Source organism: Gorilla gorilla, chromosome 4, assembly GCF_029281585.2.
Source record: "Gorilla gorilla gorilla isolate KB3781 chromosome 4, NHGRI_mGorGor1-v2.1_pri, whole genome shotgun sequence".
Lineage (NCBI taxonomy): Eukaryota > Metazoa > Chordata > Mammalia > Primates > Hominidae > Gorilla > Gorilla gorilla.
In genome coordinates this window covers 110,860,434-110,880,412 of record NC_073228.2, presented here as the reverse complement: position 1 = coordinate 110,880,412, position 19,979 = coordinate 110,860,434, and the positions used below count along the sequence as shown (strand labels likewise).

Genomic DNA, 19,979 nt, shown 5'->3' with positions numbered 1-19,979 from the left:
TGTTTATTAATGGTATACATGATACAATAACTACAGTCTAATGAGAGTAGGCATATTTAATGTGTTTCCAAAATCTGTTTTTATATAGTTAGTTAATTTATATTATTTACTTTGTGCCATGATCTCTTCTAGGTGCTCTACATGTATGAAGTTATTTAATACTTATAACAACTTTATGAGGTGAGTACTATTTTCTATATTTTGCTGATGAGAAAACTGAGATACAAACAGGTTAATTTGTTCAAGGTCGTAATTTATGTTGCCTGTATGTGCACACATGTGGTTGTATGCTTAAAAGTAAAATAATTTTAAGATTAGTAATATAGTTTTAAAAAGGAAACATTATACTTGCATACTAAGTAGTTACGTGACTAAACACCACTATTGGCTGATCTTTTCTCATTCATACGGTATAACCTGTGTGTGTTTTGAGCTGCTAAGATCTTGATATTCTTTCTGAAGTGTCATTGTGTTAGTCCTTAGAACTCTTTTTAAAGAATAGAATATTATGTAATTTCAATATACAAAAAAATATTGGCTTGTGGAAACATTTCCTCTTCTCACCAACGTGTCCACAGGATCCTAAAGTACGATTAGTGGGAGAGGGCTATTTGTTTTCTGCCATGTTCCTGCTGTTGTCTTGGCCTTGCTTCCTTCTTGGCTTTATCTGCATTTTTTTTTTTATCAAGGGTGTTCACTTTCACTAAGACTATAGCTTAAAAGTAATCAGAAGGGATCCTTATCCAGTTCTTTTCTTTTTACGATTGCTGTTCAATTCCATACTTGGATAAGTATGTATTGGTTTTCTGAAAAATTGGATACAAAGTCATTGGTCATTATATATGGTTATCCATAGCACAAATATTATTTGAGAATCTACTATATATCAAGAATTAGATAAGATAGGCAAAATTCTTACTCTTGAAATTTAGTTGGGAGGCCAATATGGAAATACAGTGAGTTTTCTGTTAATACATTCTGGGAAGAAAATAAGGCAAAGTGATAGGAGAGTGACTGGGTGGCCCTTAGCACTGGGTGGCCCTTAGGTGTACATGAGCTAATCATGTCCAGATCAGAAAGCCTAGCGTGGCCAGAGCACAGTGACTAGAACAGAAGGCAGTGCAAGATGAATTCAGGGTGGCAGGCAGGGGACAGAGATATTGGTCCTTATGGGCAAGAAAAATAATTTGAATTTATTTACGATTGAAAGCCATCTGTAAGCCAGGGAATGACAGAAGCTTAATCATGCTTAGAAAATTCATTCCGGCTTCAATATGGAGAATGAGAACTGGGGTCATGGGAAAGAACACATGTGCTCCATGGGCTCTTTGAATTGACCTTTGGTAGTTACACACTAGGTGAGTAGCTTTACCTCCGTTCATCCCTCTCTATGAAGGAACAGAACATTTTCTTCCACGAATCTTTGACATATATTCTATCTTAATCTTTTACTCACATTTGCTTTAGACAAAATACTAACTTATGTTTACCTCATATAGAGTTAGGCATATTTGGATTTTGGTGATTATTTGTTAAATTCATACTGAAATGAAAATAAACAAAATGTAACATTACAGGATACATGATATAACAGAATGTGATTTTTCAGGGGGCTTTTTTTTTTTTTTTGGAGACAGAGTCTTACTCTGTCACCCAGGCTGGTGTGCAGTGGTGCGATCTTGGCTCACTGCACCCTCCATCTCCTGGGTTCAAGTGATTCTCCTGCCTCAGCCTCCAGAGTAGGTGGACTTACAGGCACCTGCCACCACGCCTGGCTAATTTTTGTTTTTTTAGTAGAGATAGGGTTTCACCATGTTGGCTAGGTTGGCCTCCAGCTCCTGACCTCTGGTGATCCACCCACCTCGGACTCCCAAAGTGCTGGGATTACAGGCGTGAGCCATCACACCCAGCCTCAAGGGGCAAGCTGATATGGTAAAGTTGTTGAACCTTTTTAATGTGATATGATTTGAACTGTTACATTGTTCCTAATAATAGTATACATTGGTACCACAGAACTGGGCAATTTCATGCAGCCTTATGCAACATTGCACTGGTGAGATATGAGATCATGTCATGAATTCCAGGAGTGTAATTTATAAGATCCTTTATTCAATTTTGCCAACTGTCATTTAGTAAACTTGCCTGAAGGACTGTGTAGAAAGTGAGGTATGATTTCTCCTATCTCATTTTGTTTTCATTCATTTTAATTAAAACGAAAAAGAGTAAGAAGATATTTTGTTTCTCTGAAAGTGGCCCTCCCTTTTACTTCATATTGTTTTCAGGAAGTTTGTTTGGTTTTTAGGGATATTATTATTGACATAACTCTTCAGTTTTATGAAAATGTTTCAGTTGTTTGTGGTTTCATCTCTACCCTTTATTCATAGTAGTCACAAGAAAGTAAACAATAGCCATACTTTTTAAGGTCTAATAGAAATATATTTATTGATAGAAATGAATAGCAAAGGACAGCATGCAGAAATTTTTATGTAGTCTCAAGTGATAATGGTAGAAATTATTTTTGACATAGTGTTTCAAAAAATGCTGTAGAAAAACAGAAAAAAAAAGTGATGCAACTGACTTGTTTTTACATGCATCACAGAGTATCACTTTGGCCTATTCTGTTCAGTACAGTGGAAAATAGAGCATCTGAATATGGGCACCACAAAAAGCCAGATCTTATAATTAAGTTACATTTATTTATTTTCTGGATACACAGTCAAGGAGTACAGAGATTATTCTGTAAATTTCATATATGCATTATTAAAGGTATTATGTAGTTTTCTGAAATTATATAACTTGTTTCAATCACAAAAGGAAAAGTAGGATATTTGTTTTTTATATCCTAAGTTTCATTCTACAAGGGACTAAGATATAGTACAATGACTAGGCTATTGTCTAAAGAAGACACCAGAAATTTTACACTGGGTTTCTGCAACATGGATTTAGGATGAGTAGGTTTCGTGCTGTCATGGGTTACACTTATAATGGATGAGTCTGTAACCACTGCTGCTCTCCTCTTTCTCACTGGCAGCCAATGGGCCTCACTTGCAGTTTTCAACACTTAGTAGAACTGATATCAATACCGATACAAGCCTGTTTAGAGTCAGTGTAATGGTCCCTTTAGGAAAAAGTGGCTCATACCAGCTACTGCAGTGTGGCTCTGTGATGCAGCTTTCAACTTGATGACGCTACCTCTGGAGCACCAGCAGTTTACCCTCATGGGTGCTAGATAAGATAGAGGAGGCTGAGGGTCCTGGACAAGAGGTTTCTCAAATCATGAGCTTTAGAACTGCAATAACACACAGGAAAAGATAGCTGCAGACAATGTCTAGGGCAAATTTTACTTAGGACAATTGCCATTGGAAAATAGAAAAATATAGTTTAAAAAGAACATTAAATTCCATGTGCATATGTACTCATGGAACTATTCGTTTGTTAGACAAATTTTAAATGGATAGACATGATGCTGAAATTACATATGAATAATGATTAAGTGTATCTCACAAAGTAATTTTAATTTTTATGTATTTTACATAAAAGGGATACATTTATTTAAAATTTCAAAAAATATAAAACCCTCAGAAAATATAAAAGCCATTCACAATATCAACACTTAGGAAAGTAATTGTTATCTATTTGGTACATTTTTGATCAGTGATTTCCATAGATATGCAAATATGAATAACATATACGGTTACAAGTATAGAACTATATTCATTTTAAGAAACATAGAAATAAGCAATATTTTATGTGCTTTCCAAATATTAATTAGTTAGATCTTCATAAGAACCCTATAAGATAAGGACTATTAAACAAATTAACTTTAATGTTAATTAATGGATAAATAGATAAGCAAATTTTTGTATAGCTGTACAATGGAATATTATTCTGCTGTGGAAAAGAATGGAGTACATACTGCTTTTTTTAATTCTACGATGTGGGTCAACCTTGAAAACATTATGCTAGGTGAAGAAGCCAAGTAAAAAGCTTACACATTACATGATTCCTTTTATATGAAATATCTAGAATATGCAAAAAGAGACAGAAAATAAATTAATTGCTAGGAAATGAAGGGGAGAAGGTGGTATGGAATAACTCAATGTGATACAGTGCTTTACTGGGGTAATGAAAAAAGTTTTGAAACTAGAGAGAGGTGATGGTTGCAAAGCATTGTGTATGCACTAAGTGTCACTGAATCGTACAGTGAAAAATGGTTAATTGTGTTATATGAATTTCACCTCAATTAAGAATAAAGAAAGAAACTGAGGCAGAAAGAGTTTAAGTAATTTGCCCAAGATTACAAGGCTAGTAAGTTGCAGATCTAGGATACAAACTCAGGCAATCTGCCTCCATATACTGTGCACTTAAATATAATATGCTACTGAAAATGGAATTTCATTTCTTGCTTTTAACTTGATGATATTATAAACAATCTTTCTTATCATTATGTAAATCTTTTCAAAAATTTCCATTTTTAAAATAGAAAATAAATGTAACCAGCATACTTCTGCACTTGAAATCTAAGGTCTTAAATAAGACTGCTTTTTGTTCACTGTTTTCTTTCTTGATGCTCCGGGACCAATGACCTGAGGGTAGAGAGAGTAGTGTATGTTATTGTTTCCTGTCCATACAGCAGATCTAGGAAACTCCTTACTTTGAGGGAGGAAGATGGAGACAGAAAGAGAAAACCTGGCTTCATCTATTGCTTGTTTTTTTCTGGCAGTAGAGCTCTGCTTGTTAAGAGTCTAATGGGGTGCAGAGAGGCTCTTCCATATCAGGTAGAAAAGTTTTGGACATATTCAAGGGATCTGGCTGATTCCACAAAATGTGGTTGTTCAAATTAACCATGGCATTTCCGACCAGGGTAAACAGGTGCATGAAGAAATTAGAGAATTTCCTTTCAACTGTCCATTGCCAAACATCATGTTGTTGGCAGTGGGGATGGATATAGGGGCTGAGTAACTATAGGAGGCACTAAGATGAAAAGTCATTTTTTTTCAAATTATTTGGAGCTAAAATAAGTGATCCAGAAACATTATTTATCCAATGAAAGTATTTTTTAAATAAATATATGCCACACTGAAAATATCTATGTTATACTTTTGGAGGAAATCGGAACAACCTATCATTGCATGTAGTATGACTTAAAAAATAGGATAAGAAAGGCAGGAAACAAAGTTTGACTAGTGCAATTTCCAAAAGGTATATAGCAAATGTTAGTCATAATTATTTTTTGGAAGGTGTCAATAGTATTGATTTTCACTACCTTATACTTCTCCTTTTGTATCTTTTGCGATTTCTATAAATCACATTATGTTGCTGTTCAGTAGACAAGAGTACTGAAAATTAATTACAAAGGAATAAGCCATTTCACTAGATTTTGCAAATTTAGAACAAATGCATTCATGAATATATATTTATTGAGTGTCTGTTTCATGTCAGGTACCATGCCAGGCTCTAAGTATTCAATGACGGAAAAAATAGATATGATCTTAGTACTCAGCCAACTTACCATTTGGGAAGCAAACAAGATACAGAGCTTTTCTCAAATACTCCTCAACACTACCCCATTGTCTCTATTTAAATTCTCTTTCACTCTTCCTCCTCCCCATCCTCCTCCTCTCCTCCTCCTCCCCCTCCCTCCATCTCCCATGTCCTCCCATTTCTTTCCTTTCTTCCCTTTTCTCTCCCTCTCCTCCCCTTCCCCTTTTGTCTCTCCCCCTTTCATCTCCTCCTCCTCTTCTTCTTTCCTCTTTTTCTTTTCCTCTTCTTCCTTCTTTTTCTCCTACCCCTCCCCCTTTCCTCTTTTTTGGGGGCTCTTATTCAGAAGCCCCCTGCCCCCTAAAATGGCACATGGAGAACCAAGAAAGAATGGGATAGAATGAGTTATAGAGAGAGTTACATAGAGGTGAGGGCCAGACTTTGCATCCTATGTCCTTTCTATGACTAAAGAAAGAGTATACAGGCAATGGGAAAGTACTGCAGATTTAAGCAGATCAATTTATATCTTGCACAAAAAAAATGGTGATTGAAGGAGAATAACAAATTAGAGAAAGATACACTTGGAAGGAAAGAGACAGAGAGGAGGCTATTGCAGTGGTCCAGGTGAGAGTGAATGGTAGCATTCTGGTGACAATGGAGGAGGAGGAAACAGAACAGTTAGCAAGAGGATTTCATCATTTGGAACAAGACGGGGTAGTTTATCACAACATTTCTTCTGACCCTTGGCACAATACCTTCCTGACATGACATTGGCCCTGGGAAAGAAGCACGGGGACAAAGATTCAGCCTTTTTCTGTTCTCCATTCCCTCTTTAATGATGTTATTATTATCAGATTAAAGCATTGTTTGTTACCCTTTTTCTTTTTTTTTTTCTTTCTTTTTTTTTGGATAAGGGCATGCTCTGTCACCCGGGCTGGAGTGCAGTGGCATGATGATAGCACAGTGCAGCCTTGATATCCTGGGCTCAAGTGACCCTCTCACCTCAGCTACTCTAGTAACTTGGACTACAGGCAGGTGCCACCATGACCAACTGACTTTTATTTTTAATTTTAGTAGAGACTAGGTCTTGCTATGTTTCCCAGACTGGTCTTGAACTCCTGAGCTCAAGCAATTTTCTTGCCTCGGTCGCCCAAAGTTCTGGGATTACAGGTGTGAGCCACCACACCCAGCCTATTTCTATTTTTTCTCTTTTTCTTTTATTAAATACTGCTTAGTCTAGTAATCAACAGCTTGGCTGCTTGTAGACACATGCTATTCTTTTCCCTGTAGTGATATTCCTAAAAAGCAAAGAACTGCAAAATTTCCTTTTCTGTATTGCACTAGGAAATTTAACATTTCCTACTGTTTATTGTAACCCCCAAGAATTATAGCACTTAAATTTTTAAAAAGAGAAATCTTTAAATAATTTGCACCTGTCTATAAAAATACTTGAGTTTAGTAATGCTTGCAATGGGTTTTGGAATAGTAGATATAATTGGAAAAGTAACCTTAGATGAGGTATTATTACATGAATCAATCCAGTGTATTTAATTGCAAATTTTTTCAAAGCCATATATTAACAAGAAATTATTTTCACATGGATTTCACCCAGTTTTATTTTCTGCATGGATTATATCTGGTCCTGCAGAACACCTAAAATAACATCAAAATCAGAGGTCAGCAATGCATTTTGGTTGAGGTCCATAAATGTACTATTAAAGTTTTAAATCAATGAATAACCTAAGGAATATATTTAGCTTTTCAGAGTATTAAATGATGCTAGAAACATATAGCTTTGTCTGGAGCTGCCATTTGTTCTTCTTATTGGTTTCCTTTTTAGTTTTCCCTTCACTCCCGGTCTCCCTATGTTATAGTAATCTCTGCCTGTCTTTTTTTCTCACAAACTGGACTGTTTTACACTTGACACTCAGAATACTCCCCTCTTCATGTCGGCAGAGCAACAAAGGCAAACTTTGGCAACCACTTGATTGTCTAACTGAAATGAGCTGAGCTTTGGAAAACTGGAAAAGAAATATGCCTTTTGGTCACTATATGTCAGAGTGCTGAAAGAATGAAATGGACGCATGTCAGCCCAAAGACATAAAGCAGAAAGAAACCACTTCATGTCCAGAAGCATATCCTAGAAGACAACTGCTAAAGAGAAGGGAGTAGTAAAAGAAAAAAAAAAAAGAAGGAAGAAAATCTTCAAAGCAAATGAAAAGAAACAGACAGTTCTTCAAAACAAGAGAGGAAATTGGAAAAAGAACATTTGGGGAAGAAGAAAGCGTGTGGAATTTCTCTAAACAGAAGGTACAAACTTAACTCTTAGATGTAAGGATATATCAAAGCAGTTGATGGGATGGGATGATGATTATTACAGGCATGAGGAACTGCAAGTGCAAAAGGCTGAGGGGAGAAAGATCATTAATTGTTTTGGAAGTCAGAAGGCTCCTGTGGTCCAGTACAGAAAAGGAGGAGGCAAGTGGTCCAAGAGGGAATGGAAAGGGGCTGGTGCCAGATTGCAGATGGCAGAAAGAGTTTCTCAAACTCTTTGTGGTGAAGGACTATTCTCTTAAAATCTGTGATTTGTAGGGGAATGACATGGGGGTCTATTCTCCAAAACCCATGTGCCCACCAAGCCACACACAACCTAACCTATGATCCTGGCAACACTAGAACTGGTCTACACTTGCAACACAATGAGTTCACTGCTCACATAGATAGATGTCATAGTACTGTCAAATTAGTATAAACATTCTAAATGATTCTCTTAATTTTTGTACTTATCATGTCATGTCATAGATTGGAACCAGTTCATAAAACACACTTTAAGTTGCATTGCTATAAGGAAGTTTGATTTTATCCAAGGTTCAATGAGAAGTCACACAAGGGTTTTCTAAAGCTGAGAAAGATTAGTGGATTTGCATTTTGAATCCCAAACAACAGCAGGCAAACGACATATTGTAGGCAGGCAAGGGTTGAAGTAGGCAGTGTAGAAGATGATTGTGATAATGAGGTTGAAATCATAGGTATTGACTATGAAGATAGATAGATGGGTTCAAGATATATTTTGGGAATAGTACTAACAGGACTTGTTGATAGTTTGAATGGGAAAATTGAGGGTGAAGGAAGAATCAATGATGATTCAAAGATTTTGTCTCGAGCAACTGGGTGTATATCACATATTGAAATGGGGAAAACAGAAGGAATGGCTTGGGATGCACATGGAGTTGGTGTAATCAAGAGTTTGATTTCGGGCTGGGCACAGTGGCTCATGCCTGCAGTCCCAGCACTTTGGGAGGCCAAGGTGGGCAGATCACCTGAGGTCAGGAGTTCAAGACCAGCCTGGTCAACATGGTGAAACCCCATTTCTACTAAAAATACAAAATTAGCTGTGTGTGGTGGTGCATGCCTGTAATCACAGCTACTTGGGAGGCTGAGGCAGAAGAATTGCTTGAATCCAGGAGGCCGAGTTTGCAGTGAGCCGAGATCACACAATTGCACTCCAGTCTGGGTGACAAGATCGAAACTCTGTCTCAAAAACAAAACAAAACAAATTTGATTTTGGTGATACTAGATATAAATGGATTAGGAGTGTCATTTGTTTAAAAGATTGTCCCTCTCTAATTGGGGTAAGACAAGATACTTCTATCCCTGATCCCATAATTCTGAGTAATCATCTCCAAAGTGGTTTTGAGGAACTAATAAAATTTATGTGTTTTTATTAATAGATAATAAAATTATCTACTACTACACAATAGATAGGCCTCTGTGCACAGTTAACAGTTACCTGTGGGTAGATAAATTATGAGCCTATAAGCAGAAAGAGTTCCCAATATGTATGCAGCATCTCAAAAATGTCCCATTAGCCTTTTATGAATCAAAGTTATTTGTTTTGGATTAGAAAAAGTGGTTTTGTATTTGAAGTTGCATTGCAAGTATAGGTTTACAATAGGATCTAAGTGGTAGAAATAAAAAAAAAGTCTCATAAAATACCTGAGCTTATGGGAAAGAGTGCCAGAAAGGAGAAATAGAGACAAGTCAGCAACTTCCTTAGAGTTCCAGAGAATAACCTTTGAATTCCTACTAATTAGCTACAAAGGTCCTGGAAAATTTGACCCCATAACTGCCCTGTTGCACTTTGCTAAGCATGAGTAGCAATTTAATTCTCTGGTTGGCTGGTAAGGACATGACAAGCTATCTGAAGAATTTCTCATTTACTGAGAAATTTCCCTGTGGTACACATGACAATGTGAACTCAATACCTCAACAAACACCCAGTTGTCTTTTTACCAATACTATGTAAAATATTATGCTTGATGTTACCAAAACAAGACTCACTATGTCATACCATTTGTTACACTTTGGGATTATTCTTACTCTGGTAGGGCTTCTCTTTAAAAGTTCATATATTTCCATTCTGGTACATGCAAAATTTGCTTTCTAAAACTGTTTCTAGAATTACCTTTTCTCCCTGACTACAGGTTTCAACATTATTCCCCCAACCTTGAGCTTCAGTAGAAATGAGCATAGAGCACAAATGGTGAATCTAATGCTAAAGATTGTGGAAATAATTTCAAACCGTGGTCACTGATTATTTTATTTTTAATGCATATCACTTTATAATGAGAGAAGAAATTTACCTAATTCTCTCTAGTTTCTCTTTCCTGAGGACATTCCTAGTGCATAAAGCAAAGGTTAGTTGTTTTATTAGGAAAATAATTGAACATTATAATTTACTTTGCAGGCCCACCAATTTTCTAAGAAAGTTCAGTAGTGGGAACACAGATCCTTAAGGAATACATTCAGTCATGGTTGAAAAACTTAAATATGACAAATTCTTAACTTTGAAGACAAGGGTTGACAGAGGCCAACTACTTCAACTTCAAAGATAATGACAAAAGCCAGTATTAATTGTTGCTAAATACATTAGACATATCCTTTATTTCTAAGTGGATCATATCTGCATGGTGAGAGTTTTCTCAGGGATGCTATTGTGTGCACTGTATTGGATTTTTTACTCTGATTTATCTCAGGAAACACAGTTGTAACGACTACATTTTGATCAAAGTTTCAGCTAGTAGCTTCGCTAGCTCCCAGGTTCTAATGCCCACAGGTAATCCATTTAAGATAGTATTTTTTACTCTCATCCATGGAACAAATTCCATCCAAATGTGTATTGTGGACTCTCTTTTCATGCCTTTGAAAAAAAACTTGTATACTAAATATAAATATTTCTCTCTAGGTGAGATTAGATTCTGCTGAGCTAGTATCTATAACTATCCATGGTCTGCACAGCTATTTTCCCTAATGTGCTGGCTGCACCAAGTGGCAATAACTCAGTCAGCTCTGTGCTTTGTAAACCAATCCTCAAACCCACTCCATCAATTTTTGTGTGTGACTAGTGTTAGTTCCTGTTGCTTGCTATTGCTAAAATCCCATGCTTTTCACTGCATCGAGGTTCCAAAGCAGTAGGTACTGTTTGTTAAATCTGCAGAGATTTAAATTATTGGTTATCAATACACCACAGTTGTTATTGCTAAGGAATGATATTTTTTATTGTCAGGCTAGTTCTACAGATCTTGACCGGCAAATGTTGAAGGAGTTTCCATAGATTTCAGTGCTGTAGGGATTTTTCTCTTTCTAATTAACCTAACGCTATATAATTGATTATACTGCTAGAACTCTACCTAATATTTACACTGTAAAAGTGAGCTTTCCATTTAAAAATAGCACCAGTAGATCTTTAGATTTGACGAATAACCTAGTCAGAAAGCATTATAGAGATGAAGATAAGTTCTTACCCCCGAAACTTTGCCCCTACACATGTTCATTTTTAAAACAGTAGTAGTCAAGCCCATACACTGGCTAGGCAAGTAAATTATTGAGTCTTAAGTATGTTCTGGGGATTAAAAAGATAAAAAAGACAGATGACTGCATTTTATTCGAGGAAATTGGCATGTAAACAAAAAGTTTACAAATCTGTGTATTAACTATTGGGATAGAGATATGTAAGAGACATTGTGAGTAATTTTTGTTGTTTTGTTTATTTGTGTTCAACAGATGGAATGATCCATTTTACCTGCAGAGAGTGCAAGGATCAAGGAAAGGTCTGTAAGAGTGGGGAGGTGTATGGCTCATATCTTGAGGAATTTTTCCAGGTGTGAAAGATGGGGAAAGACTCTCTAGCCAAAGGGAAATTACAGACATACCTTGTTTTATTGCACTTTGCTTTATTGTGCTTCACAGGTATTACATCTTCTACAAATTGCAGGCTTGCGGCACTCCTGAATTGAACAAGATCATCAACACCATTTTACTAACAGCATGTGCTTACTTGGTGTCTCTGTGTCATATTTTAGTAATTCTTGCAATATTTCAAACCTTTTCTATATTATTGTATCTGCTATAGTTATTTGTGATAAGTGGCCTTCGATGTTACTATTGTAATTGTTTTGTGGCATCTCAAACTGTATCCCTAAAAGATGGCAAATTTAATCAATAAATGTGTGTCTTCTGACTGCTTTACCAACCAGCCATTATTCAATCTCTTTCCCTGCCTTCAGGCCTCCCTATTCTCTGTATTGAAATTAGGCCTCTAAGTGTTCAAGTGCAAGGAAGAGTCACACATCTCTCACTTTAAATCAACCTTGTCCAACCCACAGCCTGTGGGCTGCATGCAGCCCAGAACAGCTTTGAATGTGGCCCAACACAAATATGTAAACTTTCTTAAAGTTATGAGGTTTTTTTGCAATTTTTTAAAGCTCATCAGCTATTGTTAAGTGTTAGTGTATTTTATGTGTGGCGCAAGACAATTATTCTTCTTCCAGCGTGGCCCAGGGAAGCCAAAAGATTGAACACCCCTACTTTAAATCAAAACCTAGAAATGATTAAGTTTAGTGAGGAAGGCATGTTGAAAGCCAAGACAGGCAGAAAGCTAGGCCTCTTGTGACAAACAGCAAAGTTGTGAATGTAAACGAAAAGGTCCAGAAGGAAATTAAAGTTACTACTCTACTGAATACACTAATGATAAGAAAGTACAACAACCTTACTGCTTATATGGAAAAAGTTTTAGTGGTTCAGATAGAAGATCAAACAGGCCACAACATTCCCTGAAGTCAGAGCCTAATTCAGAGCAGCAAGACCCTAACTCTTCTATTCTTTTTTTTTTTGAGACAGAGTCTCACTCTGTTGCCCAGGCTGGAGTGCAGTGGCACGATCTTGGCTCATTGCAAGCTCCACCTCCCAGGTTCACGCCATTCTCCTGCCTCAGCCTCCCGAGTAGCTGGGACTACAGTTGCTTGCCACCATGCCTGACTAATTTTTCGTATTTTTAGTAAAGACGGGGTTTCATCTTGTTAGCCAGGATTGTATCGATCTCCTGACCTTGTGATCTGCCTGCCTTGGCCTCCCAAAGTGCTGGGATTACAGGCATGAGCCACCGCGCCCGGCCAACTCTTCTATTCTATGAAGGCTGACAGAGGCAAGGAAGCTGCAGAAGATAAGTGTGAAGCTAGTAGAGGTTGGTTCGTGTGGTTTAAGGAAAGAAGCTGTTTCCATGATATAAAAGTGCAAGGTGAAGCAACAAGTGCTGATGGAAAACTGCAAGAAGTATCCAGAAGATCCAGATGAGATTGTTGATGAAAGTGGTTACACTAAACAGCAGATTTTCAATGTAGACCAAACAGCCTTCCACTGGAAGAAGTTGCCATCTAAAACTGTTGTAGCTAGAGAGGAGAAGTCAAGTCAATGCCTGGCTTCAAAGCTTCAAAGGGCAGACTGACTTTCTTATTAGGGGCCAATGCAGCTGGTGACTTTAAGTTGAAGCCAATGTTCATTTACTGTTTTGGAAATTCTAGGGCTCTTAAGAATCATACTAAATCTATTTTGCCTCTGTTCTATAAATGGAAAAATAAAGCCTGGATAATAGCACATCTGTTTATATCATGGAATACTGGATATTTTAAGCCTACTGTTGAGACCCACTGCTCAGAAGAAAGTTACTTTTCAAAACATAACTGCTCACTAACAATGCACCTTGTCATATCAGATCTTTTCTAAAGATGTACAAGGAAATTAATATTGTTTTCATACCTGCTAACATAATATTCATTCTGCAGTCCATGGACCAAGGAGTAATTTTGACTTTTCAAGTCCTATTATTTAAGAAATACATTTAATAAAGCTATAGCTGTCCTAGATAGTGATTCCTCTGGTGGATCTGAGCAAAGTAAATTGAAAACCTCTGGAAAGGAATTAGCATTCCAGATGCCAATAAGAACATTTGTGATTCATGGGAGGATGTCAAAATATTGATGTCAGAGAACTTTGAAAGACATTGATTTCAACCATCATTGATGATTTTGAGGGGTTCAGGACTTCAGTGGAGGAAGTAACTGCAGATGAATGGAAAATGATGAGAACCAGAGTTAAAAGTAGATCTTGAAGATGTGACTGAATTGCTTCATTCTCATCATAAAACTTGAAAAGATGAGGAGTTGCTTCTTATGGATGAACAAATAAAATGATTTCTGAGGTGGAATCTCTCCGTGGTGAAGAAGATGTGAATATTGTTGAAATGGCAATAAAGGACTTAGAATATTATGAAAACTTGAGTTGATAAAGCAGTAACAAGTTTGGAGAGGATTGACTCTAATTTTAAAGGAAGTTCTACTGAGGATAAAATGCATTCAAATGGCATTGCATGCTACAGAGAAATCTTTTGTGAAAGGAAGAATCAAGCAATATTGCAAACTTTATTGCTGTTTTATTTTAAGAAATTACTGCAGGCACCCCAGCCTTCAGCAACCATCACCCTGATTGGTCAGTTGCCATCAACATCAAGTCAAGACCCTCCACCAGCAAAAGATTAGGACTCACCGAAGGCTCAAATGATTGTTAGCAATTTTTAGCAATAAAAGTGTTTTGAAATTAAGGTATACACATTATTTTTTAAACATAATGTTGCACACGTAGTAGGTTACAATATAGTGTAAACATAACTCTTACATGCATTGAAAAACCAAAAAATTTGTGTGACTTGCTTTGTTGCTACATTTGCTTTACTGTGGTAGTGGTCTAGAACCAAACCTTCAGTATCTCCAAAATATGTCTGTAAATTTAAAAGGGCACAATGTCAGGTGAAAGCCTGCCCCTTTTCCCTTCATGTTAGTAAAACTTCTCTTTCAGTGTGATTTTAATCTTTAAGGTAACATATGTCATTTACAACTGAATTTCAGGTACATAGATTGGATAATAAAGGTGAAGGGTACAGTTTTGTGGTTTAAAAAAAAAGGTATGATGAGATTGAATTTTATGCCTGGATCATAACTTACTGTGAAGGGAATTTTTATGCCAGAAAAAAATGAAGTCAATATTTCTGAAGTAAGGATGAATTTTGGGGGAAGAGGGGTCATAACTTCTATAAATACATAAATTTAAAAAAATCATAATAACCTTTTCAGTTCAGAGGAAATACTATTTACTCAAAGCTCTTCCAGATATTATTATTTATTTAAAACCATGTAACAATGTGGGCAAACAATAAATATCCATTCCCTGAGAAAAATAATTAGATGATAGTCTGGATACCATATTGATAAGGTGTTTGAGAGTTCCCTCTTTATCAATAAGACAGGAGGATAAATAATGCAAAATGTTTTATTCTTTTTAATATGAACTAGGTAACTGAAGTGGTTGGTGCATGGAGGACAGTATGACTATATAAAAATAATTTTATTATTCAGCCTAATTTCTACATCACTAAGGGAATTGTTGTGGCATTGTTGTTATAATTACAACCTCTTTTGAAAAGGCAAGGTATTGAAATAAAATGTAATATGAATAAATGTCTCTAAAAAAGCCAAGAGACTGTAGGCACGTACCTTATTATTCTTGAGATTTATGTTTATGAAGTGGTACTTGATAATTGTGATTTGTGATATCAGCAGAGTAGTTTCTAGTAGGCTCAAATTCTTGACGAGGTTAATTACACAATAGAAATTGTTCTTTTCCTGTTCACAAGTTGGCATCTTCGTTTCTGTCCACAAGCCTTTTCTTATTTCCACCATGTTGTTAAAACTGATTTTCTTTAACTTTCTCCTATGACACAGATCAACAGGGGAATCACTTCTATTACAGGAGATCTTTAGAATGAAATCAACTGTGGAATGTTTTACAAATGTGGTTCAATAAACTCCATATAATTTCCAAAGAAAATGATGCATATAAGAGCATCTTGGGAATTAGCATAAAAAATACCGTTTCACTTAGACTCATGCAAGAAGGACCTTTGGGAGAACAGGACTACTTTCAAATAGCCTGATGGAAAAAGAAATCTCTTACTGGGGTTCTAAAGAACAAAATTTGCATATTAATAGAAGATTAAAGTGCCCATCAAGTATTCTGAAGCAGTTACTTTCTCTTGTCTATTTTGTTCTTCACATAAACATCTTTCATAATAAAAAGAAACTTGTGCCTTTGCTGCTATTTCAATGAGTCTCCAAGGTTTCTTATTACAATAGAACAGATTTTTAAAATGTCTAAAACCCTTGAATAAAGCTCTTTGGATTTTTATTTATTAACACAATAAAGGGGTTACTTTTAGGAAAAAATAGAACAGTTTAGAAGAAAGGACATATCAGAAATTTTTTTTTAAGAAAGACTCCCTCCACCAAAAAAATAGAAAAACAATATATACAACTAATAAATAAATATGAACTCAAAAGCTCTTATAATGAATAATATATATTTCAAAAATAAATTTTGGCTGTAGTGACAACAAAAAGAGAAAAAGGAGACATTTGCAGGTGGCAAAAAAGTCCTGTGTCACTCTAATAGTGTTCCATTGTGGCAAAAATACAATTGCATTTCTCATGTTAGTTTCTGATAATATCCTTGCAATATATTGCAATAAGATAGGTGTTCCTTAATCCACAAAATTTAAAATTCAGAAATATATTTGAAATAGAAAGTATAGAGCAAAATCAAGGAAATTTGTAAGGTAAGAGTGTGTGCCGAATTTTAGGCAGGAAACAGAATTTATTTATTTAACAACCAAGGATGTGGGAGTCAGAATAATATTCTGCACACTTCATGGGTTTCCCTCAATGTTTCCCTCTTTGTCCCCCTCCCCTGCCCATTTCTGTTTCTTTTGGTTTTACAGCTGCCTTCAAGTTCAAAGACCTGAGAGTATTGCCTTTCTGCTGCTTTATCTGGAGTTTGAAAAGGAGCAGTCATACTCAGTCATATGAAACATAGTTTTTTTTTCACTGATTTTAATATAAACGACTGCTATTTTTCAGATGAATTCTCTAAGCTGGACAATTTACTTTTTAAAGAATAGCATCTTTCTGTCTCTTCAATTAAGAATGTGTGGAATAAAAGTAAATCATATGTGGATTCCCTTTTCACACTCTCTCAGGGTCTTAAATATGAAATAACCATTTCCATGATGAGTAGGCTGGTATTCCCGTTCTATGAATGTATTATATGCAGCCTCAGCTTGAAAATGATACTTTTTACAATGGACTTTTGTGTGCCTATTTGGTCTGTCTGTCCTGTTTTCAGTTCCTAGCCCTCTCTAACCCCAGTGACAAAGAAGACCAGAAAAGTGTGAGGACTAGAGCTATGAGGGCTTTGGAGAACTCATCTCACGTGGAAGTGCCCTTCTTTTCTCTCACTTTGAAGATGCTTGCACAGCATACTTGTTAGCAGCACCAGGCATTCCTGGGCCCCAGCCTCAGCAACTTGCTGCCAGGGCACACTGTCTGGGGCATTCACTGAGCAGCAGCGCCAAGTCTTGGCTGAATTTCAGTGCTCCCAAATATTCCCTTTTTGTTTGTTTGTTATTTTGCTTTTGCTGATCTAATTTTAGTCTTTGGACTTTCCTATCCTACCTTAAATATTTTAATATTTGCTCTGGTTTCATGATGTGTTTCTCTCACTCAATCCCTTTTAGACCTAAAGGTGCTTCCAATTATGCTGCCTTTAAAAAAGGAAAGAAAAACCAGTCAAGACACTCAAAGAAAGAAGTTTCCTACACAGACATTTCTTCCCATCTCTCTTTCTCACCGTGAGTCCTGTGGAGAGATTCATAGAACAGAGGCACTATCAGTATTTTTAAGAGTAATATTTCTATGACAAATATGTTTCTGGCTTGTAACTCTGAAAGACTTTCAGAAACCATTGTAAAGCCCTTTTGTGAGGGACATGCACCCAGAAATATTAGGTAGAAAGGAAACACAACAACCCAAAGTAAAACCTTAACTCTTTCATTGTTGCTCAGTGACAAATTTTTACTTTAGTAATTTATTAACTTTATCTTGACAAAATTCCCATTATTTATGAATTAAAAGTGGATGAATCACAAAATGAAACATCAAGAAATAGTAGTAACCATTTGTTAAGGGGTTTTTTTTTCAAGGAAATATGACTAAAAATCAGATATAATTATTTTGGCAAACATCTCAAATGACCTCCTAAATTTCAATGCCATTGGATTTGGTTTGCATCTTATTTGGATTTGACTCCATTGATTACTGCCATTGCTTGAAGTTCCCCTTCTTTGTCTGTCGAGACATCACTTTTTTTTTTCCTGATGTTTCATCCCTTTCTAATAGTTCCTTATTTTTCTTTACTTTTTATCTACTACCACTAAGAGGACAAGGCCTACTATTAATATTAGCTACCATTTATTGAGCCTTCCTGCCATAGTGAAGACATGCTGGAACTCTACGAGGCAGATATTATTGTTATTATTACCTAACAAATGAGAAAATGCAGCTTAGAGAGTTTGAATAACACACAAAAGGCCACACAGGTGGTGAGGTACAGATTTTCATTCAGGTCTGGTTGAGGCTAAAGTTCACCTTCTTGACCAGTGTGCAGCCATATCTGCCATGCCAGCTTTAGCCTACCTGGTAACTGTTGGTTGGGACTCTTCAAGGTGCTCTTCCATGCTTTCTTATTTTCTTATATTTCATTATTCCTAGGTAATTGTATAAATGCAGTGATTTTAACTGTACCCAGTATGTTGTTGGCTTCCAAATCTATAGTTATACCTGATTGATCACATGGCTGTGTACTGGTTTTCCTGTCCATTGGGCACATCCACCTACATGTTTTGCAAAAACTTAGGAAGAAAAAAACCCCAGAAGTGTAAAATTTTGTCTTTAAAGTCAGTTCCTTTCCCTGAATTCCCAAATTAAAAAATAATGATGTTGTTTACCCAAACCAATTTCTTCATTTCTTCCTTCCATTTTCTTCAGTTAATAGATTAACAAATTCAATAAATTCTCCTGAACATTTCCCACTGTGTTTTACCTAGCTTTCCTTCCCACATCTACTCTCTTTCTTCTGGTTCTCTTTATTGCAGGGCTGGACCGTTAATAGTATTATTATCATAAAATGAAGCTAGGTATGTTCATTGTAGAGAATCTGGAAAATGTGGAATTCAAAGAAAAGAAAACTAAAATTACTTGTTATTTTATTGGAAAAATACTGTGCCTATTTGATATATTTCCTCTAGCATATTTCTGTTGTTGCACACTAAAAATATTAGCTTCATACTCTGCATATTACTTCATAATTTTCTTTTATTAATGTGTCATTAACAGTTTCCCACATAATGATATTTTTCTACAATATGGTACCTAATGTCTGCTTTGGGTTTCATTATGAGGTTATTACACAATTTGATCAGTCCCCTATTGTCAGATAGATGAAATGTTTATGGATCTTCACACACTTAAATCAGTGTGCACATCTCATTAACTTTTTCGGGTACACCCCCAAAGGGATCAGCGTGTTTATGTTTTGTGTTTAAAAAATAAAATATTTTCTTAGAGTAAAAGTAATAGACATTATTTTGGATAAATCATAAAATACATATTAGTGAAAAGTTATTATTACCATGTAACTCAAGAAAAAATTGTGTGTTTGCGCATGTTCTCACTCATAGGTGGGAATTGAACAATGAGATCACTTGGACACAGGGAGGGGAACATCACACACCAGGGCCTGTCTTGGGGTGGGAGGATGGGGAAGGGATAGCATTAGAGAAATACCTAATGTAAATGATAAGTTAATGGGTGCAGCAAACCAACATGGCACATGTATACATATGTAACAAACCTGCACATTGTGCACATGTACCCTAGAACTTAAAGTATAGTAAAAAAAAAAAAAAAAGAGAGAAAAAAGAAAAAATGTGTGTTTGTTACAACCTGGTACATGTTATTTGGGACTTTATAGCTATGACAAATGAAATCATTCTGTATATAATATTAAAAATGTTTCTCAATTCTGTATATAACTTTTCATTTCAAAAATATCAGTTTATAGGATGATAATGCCTAAAGTGTACATGATTTTGTGACTGTAGCATATTCTGGAAAAAATTTCTTATTGTTAAATATTAAGGAGGTGTTACTATAATTAACCTTTTAATACCTAGATTTTTGCAGGTAATTTTTTGCTTGTTTTCTTCTTTATTTCTT

The 19,979-nt window shown here is 35.9% G+C and overlaps 1 long non-coding RNA gene across 2 annotated transcripts in view; it reads left to right on the top strand.

Moving 5' to 3' along the window:
- The window catches only part of LOC129533506 (uncharacterized), a 222,011-nt gene extending 210,046 nt beyond the window's left edge, over positions 1 to 11,965 (top strand). Inside the window, exons 3-6 of one of the 2 annotated variants that reach the window (XR_008679777.2) lie at positions 133 to 180; positions 7,438 to 7,791; positions 11,545 to 11,591; positions 11,731 to 11,965. This is a non-coding gene — a long non-coding RNA (uncharacterized lncRNA). Of the gene's footprint in view, positions 1 to 132; positions 181 to 7,412; positions 7,792 to 11,544; positions 11,592 to 11,730 lie in introns of both variants that reach the window. The other variant, XR_008679776.2, reaches the window with a different exon arrangement.
- The last annotated feature ends 8,014 nt before the right edge of the window (positions 11,966 to 19,979 follow it).